Genomic DNA, 11576 nt, shown 5'->3' on the forward strand with positions numbered 1-11576 from the left:
AATTCAAGTACTCTGGAAGGACTGCACGCACTCTTGAGCTGGGAGACATCTCTCCAGCTACTCCCTCAGCTAATTCTTCCTAAAGAACCTATTGCTAACAACACTTTCCAAAGGAAAAATTAACCCAGGAAATCCAGCAACATCTGGGAAGTCACATGACCCCTAAAGTGACAAAGTAGGGACTTGAACTGGTCTCTTTGGTGACCGGTTCCCCTTATTCCCACAGTGCTGTCTGGGAACCCGGGACCAGACTAAGACACTATTATACCTACTCTGTATGGTTAGTCAGCGTTCCAGCCTCAGCTTTCTAGTGTGTGTATACAAACAGACTCCTCCTCTACCCCAGAAGTGAGGTTAGCATCTGAGATGGTCTAGTCATGAATCTGTACTCCAGAACTTGGCTACATAAACACTTCAAAGGCCATGGAAATATGTATCCAACACTAACTAGGTCTTAATGTGCTTGAGAGAAATAATCTTTCCTGGGTGAAATAAGTGGTTTTCACGGCACAGAATCAGCGAGGAAGATTATCTGGGCCCTGCTGCCTTTGCATGAAGCAGATAAGGTCAACTGTTGGCCTGCCTTTAAGTAGGGTAGGTAACTATTTTGTGCCTGCTTGCTGGTACATGAACATTTGGCTGATTTGGTCTTGGCCATTTAACATAAAGGAATGTATAAGCGGTCATTTGTCAATGGCCTCTGCTCATGCCAATAGGAGAACTCTACCACCAACAAGGGTCCAAATTGGTTCAGACCGGATTTCATCCTCACTTCCCAAAGGTTCCCTAAGGGATCCTTGAAGCCAAGGCATGCGGTGACCTTCTTCCCACCTCAGGTGTCTGAACGCCAGAAACAATCACAAGCTAATGACCTAAAGTTTCAGTTTGTTATTACAAATGTAAGTGGATAATACATCATACTTAGTGTCTATGAATGATAAGGTCAGGAGTAAAAAGCAAGCTGGGTGGGGCGGCACACATCTTTAGTCCTGGCATTCTGGAGGCAGCGGCCGGCAGAACTCTGTGGGTTCAAGGCCAGGCTCATCTACAAGGTGGGTTACAGACCAGCAAGGGAGGGAGATACATGGTGTGATCCCATCTGGGAGTAGGGGGAGGGGGGGAGTAAAAAGAAGCGCTGCTTAATTAGTGTTAAAAGGTGATTGTGAATACATACATATGGATATAGACAAATGCATATGAACACAAATATTTATATGAGTATGCATAATTTACATGACAATAGTTGTATTTGGGTAGCGCTGGTCTGCCAAAAAGTGAGAAAGACTTGGTGTCCATTCTTAGCCGTCTGTATTTGAAATTCATACTATGCTCTTGATTACCTCGAGCATATTTAAAGTGTAGGGATGAGTCTCTGCTTTACAAAACCCAGAGGTCTTGCCCGTAAAGGCACTTGGCGTCCTACCCACCCAGTTTAACTGCCTTCCTTAGTGCCCGAGCTTTCAAAACTGTGCATGAGAATGCCTGAGGAGGTTTGCTCCAGGGGCAATTCCCCTCTCCACTCCCACTCCCAGATTCAGATTTAAACCTGGGGTGGGGCTGGGGATTTTTCTTTGTGAGTGCTTGGAGTGAATATTCTAGGCCCGTGGTGTTTTGTTTCAGTACAGTCTATGGAATTGGGAAAGGCAGCCCCCCCCCCCCGCCCTCCCCGGCCATCATCTCTCTTTTTGTGCTGGGAATCAAACCCAGAACCCGGGGCTCCTTCCTTCTTAACTAAAATTCATCTGCATCTTCTTCAGCCCCATCCCCTAACCAAATATCTATTAGTGTCCCACGCCCTCTGGAGGTGTAATTATTATTGTGCGAGTTAGGTATTGCAAACAAGGGCTCTTTGCCCTCTGGCTCCCTGACTGTCGCCTTTAAAATAAGTTAAGACATACACAAACAAACAAGGTCTCCTGGAACTGTAGTGACACGCTCCCCTTTCTCTCTTAACTCCAGTACAGACTGCTCCCAATAACGAGGTGGGACGTTCTTACAGGTGGCTAGACACTCGCTTGGACCTCCTTCGGGGGAGGAAGGATCCGGTCTAGTGAGCATCCCGCGGGGGTCCCACGCTGTCTGGGGGTCGCAGCGCGCAGCCAGCCCTCCGGGCGGCCCCGGCCGCGCCCCGCGGTGGGAGGCTGCGGCTGCTGAGGTCATTTCCTGTGCCTGGCCGCGAGCTGCCCGCCGAGCGCGGTGCGGACACAGCGGGCGCGGCGCTGCACCCTGCGCCGGGGCGGGCTTTGTGCGGAGCTCCGGGGAACTTCCAGGCTCCGGCCTCGGCCCGCCACGCCCACCGCGACCCCTGCTGCGGAGGAGCGGAGACCCGGCGGCCTCCCGGCACTCGGGGAGAGCCACTGCGGGGCAGAGGCGCGCGTGGCGGCCGGGGTCGCGGCGGGACTCCCGGCAGCTCACTCAGGTGAGCCGGGCGGGTCGGGAGGGCTGGGGGTGTGCCGCCGGGAGAGGGCGTTCGGCTGGGCGAACGAGGCTGACTCCTCGCGGCTGGGAGGGCGACTCTGGAGCAGGTGCCTCTTTACCTGGGAGCCGCGGGACGGGCGCAGGCAACCCGGAGCTCCTTGATACCAGCACTGGGAGGCGGTGACTGCCCCTCCCGCAGTAGGTACTGGCGTTTGGGGCCGGCTTGATCCAGTTGCTCCTGGGAAGGTCTCTGGGATGTACGTGCAGGCTTCCTTCCACCCCAGGGCTCTCTGCTCAACCCTTCCGCTCCCCTCAGCACCTCGTTCTAGGTTGTTAATGTGACTTCTGAATGTCTCTCCTAGGAGTCTTGAGTCAGGCTGAAAACTCTTACTGACACGTCTGGCCAAGCAGAAAAGAGCACAGGTTGGGCTCTGAGTGATATCAGGGGCTTTGGGGCTTAGCAGTCTTAGGAATATGCCTCCCCCGGAGGGTGGCAAGACCCTCCTGTGGAAATAGAATGTTCTCCCTGTTGCTCCTTCAGCATACTTCCTCCCTGTCAGGATCTTCATCAGCTTCTACTGTAAATCCAGCTCATAAAACTTACTGACACTTGATAAATTCCGGGTTCCAGGAGAATGCTCGAAAGATCGTTATTTGAATTTCAAACTTTGCCCTCAATGTAGTAGCTATCAATTCCTCAGCACCAAACTTTCCGGATTGTCTTGTTCTGGACACTGTGTGGTGGAAATAGTCGACATTCAGTTTAACAATCTATTCACCTTTCCCTGCGAAGGAGGAAACTAGGACTCAGAAAACTTGTGTCTTGCCCAAGGTTATAGTGAAAGACCGTAAAGGTCACGGAGAGACAGAACTCAAACCTAAGCCTTCTAGATTCCAAATGTGATACTGTCCATTGCCTTCCTAGCTGCCTACAGGACTTACTCAGAGTTTGGCTTGTGATATAGTTCACTTTGTGGTTCCAAACTTAGGGAAATGAACAATTAGCCTAAAATAATGTGCTGCCCTTCTGACTGAAATGATCATCAGCAATAGAAGTGTGTCCCTCTCATGCTACTCTTCATGGTGTATTTTTTTCTCTACACTCTATTTTTCTCCATTTGTCTCTTTCTCCTTCCCCTTTATTTCCTTTCTGAGTCTCTCAACAGTCCTCCTGCCTCAGCCTGTCTAGTGCTGGTGACACCCCCACACCCAGCTCATCTCCTAATTCTATTCCTGATCTCTACAAGGCTGCGTATAATGTTTAGGTGCTGGAATTCCCTCCCTCACTGCACACGGGTGCTGAGCCACCATCTGTAGTCTATGGATGGACCAATAATCTGTCTAACCCTGTCTGACCCTCTACCAGTAGCTGGCTCCAGCGTGGTGGTCCGTCCCTATAATCAGCATACTTGGGAGGGTAAGGAAGTCGGGAATACAGATTCAAAGTCGACTGTGTAGCAAGTTCCAGGCCTGCCTAGGCTACATAATAAGACACTGAGTGAACACCAAAAGCTGGAGTCTGATTTGAAGAACAGGCACTTACTGTTGACTGAGGTATGAATTAGGAGAGCCCCCAGGGAGTGCGCTATACAATGTACATTACTTAATCCTCTGATCCCATTTCCAGGACTGTCCTTCAGATATATGCTAATACATATAAAGCGAGGCACAGACATCCAATATTCATTGTCGTGATGCTTATTTTAGCAAAAGGTTGGAAAGCACTCAAATGCCCATCGACGAGGGATTCTTAAATAAGATCACATAATAGCCTCACAATAGGATGCACTAAGGTTCTTGAACAGCCGGGAGGCACACCGTAAGGATGTATGCTGAGGAGAAGAGCTCTGAGTTCTGCTGTTAAGTACAGTGGATCTAGTGTGTCAGGCTGTAGACATGGCTCAGCAGTTACTTACTGCTTACTGCTCTTGCAGGGGATCTGAGTTTGGTTCCCAGCATCTTCATCCATGGTAACTCCAACTCCATTCCATCTGCCCTCCCTCTGGTCTCTGAGGGCACCAACACAAGCAAACACACACATTATATATCCATCCATCCATACATTGTACGGGTATAGCGCATATATGTGTGTGTGTTTGTGTGTTTGTGTGTGTGTGTGTGTGTGTGTGTGTGTGTGTGTGTGTGTGTGTATGTTATGCTTGTACTCTGGCCAGGCAGTGATGGTACATGCTTTTAGTCCCAGCACATGGAAGACAGACACAGGCAGATCTCTGTAGATCTCTGTGAGTTCAAGGCCAGCCTGATCTACAGTGAGTTTCAGAACAGCCAGGACTGTTATACAGAGAAACCCTGTCTTGTTTATGTACTGTGGAAAGCTCTAAAAAAAAAATAATAATAATAGCTGTTGAAGTTCAGTGGTGGGAAGAAGCTTTACTGTGTACCTCCTTACACTCCTTTTTTAATACTGAAAAATTATAATAAGACATTGTGATTATTTAAAAGTACTGGCATCCCACGTGAACCGCATAACCTCATATGTCTGGGGAACATTAGCTGTCAGTTATTGAGTGCTTATAAACTCAGCAGGGGTCAGCCTTAGATAATACTCTTAAAATTTCAAGGAATTTCTGTGCAGCGTCTCCCCAACTCCTCCCCCGCTCCCTGTCCATAGTACAGGTATAGCAGAACCCTGGCCCTCACACATACTAAGTACACAGAACCCTGGGATAGCTACCCACCCCACCCCTGGGTTATCCTAGAGCTCGTCCCTCCTAGCTCTGGTTCTCAGGCACTGGGAATACGGGACATCACACCCAGATGACGTTACCTTTGTTTGTTTGAGGCAGTCTCACTCCATAGCACAGGCTGTCCTGGAATTTGAGGCTGTTTCCCTGTTTTAGCCTCCTAAGTGCTGGGGTTACAGTTGTGAACTACCCTGCCCAGCTTGGATTTGATGTTCTGACGGTCATAAAGATAGCTGAATGTTGACGGCTTCATAGGTCTCACCCGGTATCACTGCTCTTGCTTTCAAACACTGCTGTCAGTTTCAGCGTGGAACCGGGGACCAGAGGAGTCAAGCACATGGACTGTTTAGTGTGTGACCCAGTATCCAGACCCAGGTTGTTTGGTCTGAGCTTGGGATCTTCAGAGCTCTGCTGCTTCTCTTTCTTTTGATCCTTCGGTTCTCAGGGGATAGGGCATGTGTGCTCCTGCCTTCCCGCATCTCCTCCAATGCGGTCTGAAGGATGGGATGAGGTAGAGTATTTGTTGGTGTTCAGAGAGAGGTGCTGAGATCAGAGGGATCCCTGTGCTTGTTCACCATCCGCCCAGATGCATCAGAAGGAGGCGGGGTGGTCTTCCTTTCCCACAGTTGGCTTTTAAGAGAGTAGCACTCAGATTAGGTGAGAGCCCATCCCTAGAAATGAAAGTCACACGGGGCCCTAATGTCCCCACATTCCAGAAATGCATCACTCTCCTCCTCATCTCCCTTCCTTTCTCTTCTTCCTCTTTGTTTCATCCTCCTCCTTTCTTCCTTCTTTCTCCCTCGTCCCCCTACCCTTTCTCCTTTTCGGAAATTTCTTACTAGCGAACCCTCTGCCTCAGCCTCCAGAGTGCTGGAATTACACATGTGCGCCACCAACCCTGGCCTTCCTCACCTTCTGCTAATGTTATTGGAAGTGTTGTGCGGTCCTGGGTCTGCAGTAACCAGACTTGAAGGCTTGAAAGATAGACCATCTTTAACAGCCTTACTGCTCACATAGGAGTCACCGTAAGTTAGCCAAATTAAGTTAAATGTCAGCATTTTGTCTATTTCTGGCTAAATTCATCTGAGCAATCTCATAGCAAATTTGTGTTTTCCCTGATACGGACTGAGTCCAAAGTCACCAAACTGGTCTTGTGTCTTTTCTCCACTACCCTTTCTACTAACCCCAGCCCTTGCCTACAGCGTTGCCCCTGTGGGGCCTCTATGACACCATGTCCAGGATGCTGGGAATGCAGAGCTTCAGGACAGCAGGTAGGGCCCTGCAGATCATCTGGTCTATGTCATGCATTCAGCCTTTTGGGCCCTAGTAACAGCAAGAGGAAGAACAGGTTTCAGACAAGTGGACATGGGATGATGAAGTTGTTGCTGACTGGAGGACACAGGAATTTATTGTATGAGTCTCCTCACTTCTTGTGTGTGTTGTAGCTTCCCAACAAAACTGTGGAGAAGGAAGAAAAAACAAACAAAATCCAACAGTGCTGGGTCTGTTTCCAGCTCATTAAGCTACATCCCCCTCAGTCTGTCTGGTTGACTTCTTTGGCTGTTGTACGTTTGTTCTAAGCTGGCCAGGTACCACTGATGTCTACCGTCACTGAAGCATCCTTGCAGAAAGAGCAAGGCTGTCGGTGTTGGGACAGCATTGATTCTTGGTTCAGTCCTGTTCTTCCCTGTTGGTCTCTGAAGGGATCACATGTGCATGTTACCTCTCGTGTTCACTGTGAACAATTATATTTGCTCTCTCACAAGTTCACATGTTGCGGTGCTTTGAAAAGTTAAGAACTGGGGTTTGGGTTGATTAAGCTTTAGCCACAGAGCCTGAGAACCTGGGTTTGAACTCCGGCATTCTTATTTTAAAAACAACAAGTACAGCAACAACAACAACAACAGGGTGTGGCCACATACCTGAAATCCCAGCTCTGGGGAGGCTGAGACATGAGAATCCCAGGAACCTGTTGGCCAGTGAGCTCCATGTTCAGTGGAAGACCTGGTCTCAAAAAACAGAAACAAACTCATAAGTAAATAAAATGGAGGGGCTGGGGATTTAGCTCAGTGGTAGAGCGCTTACCTAGGAAGCGCAAGGCCCTGGGTTCGGTCCCCAGCTCCGAAAAAAAAAAAAGAACCAAAAAATAAATAAATAAGTAAATAAATAAATAAATAAATAAATAAATAAAATGGAGAGTGTTGAGGACAACACTTGATATTGATCTCTGGCTTTGACATTTGTGTACGTACACACACACACACACACACACACACACACACACACACACACAGCATTTCTTAAATGCCAGGTATTCCTTTCTGTTTATCCTTGGATGTTTTTTTGTGTGGTACACCTACAAGACTTAGGAGGCAGAGTTTGTTGGCATCTTCCCTTCACTTCTCCTGCTTTATAGCCGTAGGCCCTACCACCTGCTTCAGCCTGAAGAGCCTCCAGGCCTTTGACTTGGCAGTGGATACCCCTTACTCTAGATCTGACTTCAAACCTTTAAATCACTTCACGTGCCAAGGCACGCCTAACTGGAGCCCCAGCCTTCTCAGGGCCTGTCAGCATCCCCAAAGAGGGGAGAAGGATTAACCAGATCACTTGCTAGTCTACAACTATGAAGTCATGGAGATTCAATGGAGAAAGCACTCCCTGGAATCTAAGGGAATCTCTGCAGCAGTTTGAACAATCAAAAGAAGGACGTAAGTGTTTAAATCAAACTCAAGTCACCAAATTCCCAGTGTCCTACCTCTCAACCTGTAGCCTTTTTTTTTTTTTAGGTGTGTTAGTCCTTAGCCCTGCACCAGAGAACAAGACTCCCCCTGTCCCAGCCTCAGATCTACCACTTTTCCTGTTTATGGGATGAAAAACACGCTTCCCCAAGGACAAGGAGACTCAGAACGTGGAGCTTCCCAGTCTTCTCCCAGCCCTCCTAGACTCTGTTTGTCTTTACAGCGGTGAGATCTTAGCTCAGATAAGCTCAAGGTTTGTTTTTGTCTTTTGTCTTCCTGCTTGTTCCAGTCGGTCCCAGTCTTTTGAAGTGGGACTGGCTCGGAGGTCACAATGTCCCTATTGTCTAGAATGACACTTCTGGGCTTAGGTCATGTGTCCAGTGTTTAGAGGATCCCAGAGCCGAAAGAATCAGACAATAGACCTATCAGTGGCTCAATTGTTCTGCTCTTCTCTCCGGGGCTGCGGACAGGTGAGTGTCTGTGTTTATTGAGGCTTGTGGTAGCAGAATATTGGAGCCCCAGACGCCTTGGAAAATCTGGGCTATAGGTTTACCTTAGTTCTAAGGCTTCTGAAAGACATTTGACAATTCTAACACTTTGTCCTATGCTTTGCGCAATCAGGAATAGAATGCCTGCCACCTGATGTGCCACTGGCCCACTCAAACTCAATGCCTCAAGTACACTAGGCAAGCAGGTGTACTACTTCTGACCTGTACCCGCTGTGCCACCAGTCTCTTTTTCTTTTTCTTATTTTATTTTGATTTTGAATGGGTTTTGGAATCAGAACTCCAGTGCACTTCTCGTAGAAGTTGTTCACGTTCTTCCTCAGTGACTTTCTGTGTATGGACAATAGTGTCTTATAGGTTCTAGGTTGACCTGAAGTGACTGCTGTACACTAAGGATTCAAGAAGTCCTTATTTGTAAAGCCTAACTGGAGAGGCCTAGCACCACTTACCACAGTGTCACACACTTTTAGTGCCAGCACTCTAGAGACAGAGGCAAAGGGAGGCAGAGCTCTGTGAGTTCAAGGCCAGCCTTCTCTACATAGCAAGTTCCAGAATAGCCAGGGCTACACCGTGAGACCCTGTCTCAAAGACAACAAACCAAACCACAATGGGAGAGATCTATTAATCACAGTCAAGTGTGAAGGGAGAAACAATGTTGTCAATTCACCACGGAAGAAGCTCACAATTGCTGCTGGGTACTGTTACTACCTGGCCACAGCACAGGAAGTAACTGGGTAGAGGCCTCATGGCTCCTGAAGACTGAGAGAAGCTCTCAAAGCACAACACGTTTTATTATAGAAATTAACAAGCATATTTTCAAGTAGAAAGAGTAGTATAACAAACTTCCATAGACCTATCACCCAGCTTCCCAGATCATCAGCAGTTAGAGGTGAGGTATAGCTGAGAGGCAGGGAGGTCACCTAGCATTCCTGAACCTCTAGAACATATGAAATCCTGAGTTTGATTTCCCGCAACAAACACAAACACACATCTGTTAAATTTATTTTTTATTTTTGTCTTTTGAGACAGGGTTTCTTTGTATAGCCCTGATTGTCCTGAAACTCTGTAGACTAGGCTGGCATGGAACTCTTACTGCTTCTGCCTCACAAGTGCTGGGATTTAAGGTGAACACCACTACTGTCCGTCATCAAAATATGTATTCCTCTCTGTTATAAACATAACTTCCTCAGTCCATATGTTGCTTATCTGCTGTATTCCAGGGCTGACCATTTGGTACTGGACAGCAGTTTTCTCTCCCTGGGGAAGACTATTTCTCCAGCTCTCGGGATGTCTAAGGTTGAGGCCTTATGAGCTTCCCCTTTCTGTGTTAGGGTGTCTGCTGCTGTTGTCCTTGTTCAGGTCACGGTTGTATACTTTTTAACTTTTTATTTTATGTGTGGGTGTTTGGCCTGCATGTGAGTCTGCACGGCATTCACGTCACCCCGTGCCTCTGTCGCTAAGCTCAGGCATCGGCAAAGGGCAGAAGGAGGACTTGGATCCCCTGGAGCTGGAGTTACAGATAGTTAGGGGTCGCCACGTGGATGCTGGGAATTAAATCCAGGTCCTCCAGAAAAACAGTCAGTGTTCTTAACTGCTGAGCCATCTCTTCAGCCCAAATTGTCACTATTCTGACAGATCTTACTTGACATGTTTTTACCTCACACTGTCACCATAAGATATTTTATCATTTTCCCTACAGATCATATGTAATGCTTAACCAGGTAACATTAAAGAATACTATCAACAGAACTGTCAACAGAACTATTAACAGGTTTTGTTTTGCTTTGTTTTTTCTTATCTAAACTACAGGTAAGGGGCTTTTGGGTAAATACTCCTGGCTAGGGTTGTGAAAGGCTTTCACTAGAGGCTGGAGCAAAACATCTAGAAGTCTTCTGGCTTGCGTCTTATGACATGAAGGGTGAGAGTTTGTTCCCAGTCAGGATGATCTGATGACAATTGGCAAGGCCCCAGCTAAACAGAAAATTGTCAAGGAATAGCAGAGCATGTTTCCTGTCCACTCTCAGCCCGTCCAACATCAACAGAGGTAGAGGACCAAAGCAGGAACCAGAGCTCTGCTTCCAGGTAGCCATGCAGCTCACTTTAGAGGAATCCACGGTTTTCATAAACACCAAGGCTCTCACCTCTACTATGCTCAGCCTCTTACCCTGCTCCTATTTGTCCAACATATGGGTGGCACATGTGGTGTGATGGAAAACTTCAAGGCAGAGACCTCTGCTTCTTCAGTGGCCGAGCCTAGAATGGGATCTGACAGTATGGCAGTTGAGGAGACAGTTAAATGAAAAACAAGGGAGGGGGTGGGGATTTAGCTCAGTGGTAGAGCGCTTGCCTAGCAAGCGCAAGGCCCTGGGTTCGGTCCTCAGCTCCGGGGAGGAAAAAAAAAAGAAAAACAAGGGGGCCCTGTTCGTATCCAGTTGGAATAGCTACCATCTAGAAAGCAGGTGACAGCAAATGCTGGCAAGGATGTGGAGAAAGAGGGAGTCACTGCTAAAAGGAATGTAAACGTAATCTAGTACAGTATAGCAATTACCATGGAAGTTTCTCCAGAAATTAAAAACCAGGAAGGAGTTCATGAACCTCCACCCTAACTGGGGAGCTATGGACAATAGATGGCTTCCTAGGGGAGAGTCAGTTTTCTTTGAGGGTGTGGCCTGGTAGGTGCCTCATGCTCTGGTGGGTGGCACCACACCTAGAAGTATATGGACACCACGCATTGCAGTCACGTTATTTTTTTAAATGCCATAAAAAATTAAGAGTATAACTTCCAAATGACTCAGCTGTGCTACTCCTGGGCATATTCCCAAAGGACTCCCTGTCCTACCAACTCGGTGGGACACTCGACAAGCTTGCTCATCCATGTCACCATCTTACTGTTCATTATACAAAGCAAAGGGAGCCCACCTGTAAGTTCAACCGTGGGTGGATAATGGAAATGTGGTGTATGCCAAATGGAGGTTTGTTCAGCTGTAAATAAAAATGTAACCGTGAAATCTTTAGAAAAACCGATAAATCTGGAAATGGTTTTATTAAGCAAGGTGACCTGGTCTCAGAAAGTCTCTACCTCTACCTCTTCTTACCTCACACGTGGATCTTTTTTTTTTTTTTTCTTTTTTCTTTTTTTCGGAGCTGGGGACCGAACCCAGGGCCTTGCGCTTGCTAGGTAAGCACTCTACCATTGAGCTAAATCCCCA

General features: G+C 47.6%; 1 protein-coding gene across 8 annotated transcripts in view; it reads left to right on the forward strand.

Moving 5' to 3' along the window:
• The first annotated feature begins 2168 nt into the window (after window positions 1–2168).
• Plekhh1 (pleckstrin homology, MyTH4 and FERM domain containing H1) overlaps window positions 2169–11576 on the forward strand; it is a 49426-nt gene continuing 40018 nt past the window's right edge. For 3 of the 8 annotated variants that reach the window (XR_005505523.2, XM_039112288.2, XM_063261930.1), the window contains exon 1: window positions 4423–11545. The gene's annotated coding sequence lies outside the window, so the exon portion shown is untranslated. Of the gene's footprint in view, window positions 2420–4422; window positions 11546–11576 lie in introns of those variants that run through there. The other 5 variants (XM_039112286.2, XM_039112284.2, XM_039112282.2 and 2 more) reach the window with 5 other exon arrangements.

The sequence above is a fragment of the Rattus norvegicus genome, chromosome 6, assembly GCF_036323735.1.
Source record: "Rattus norvegicus strain BN/NHsdMcwi chromosome 6, GRCr8, whole genome shotgun sequence".
NCBI lineage: Eukaryota > Metazoa > Chordata > Mammalia > Rodentia > Muridae > Rattus > Rattus norvegicus.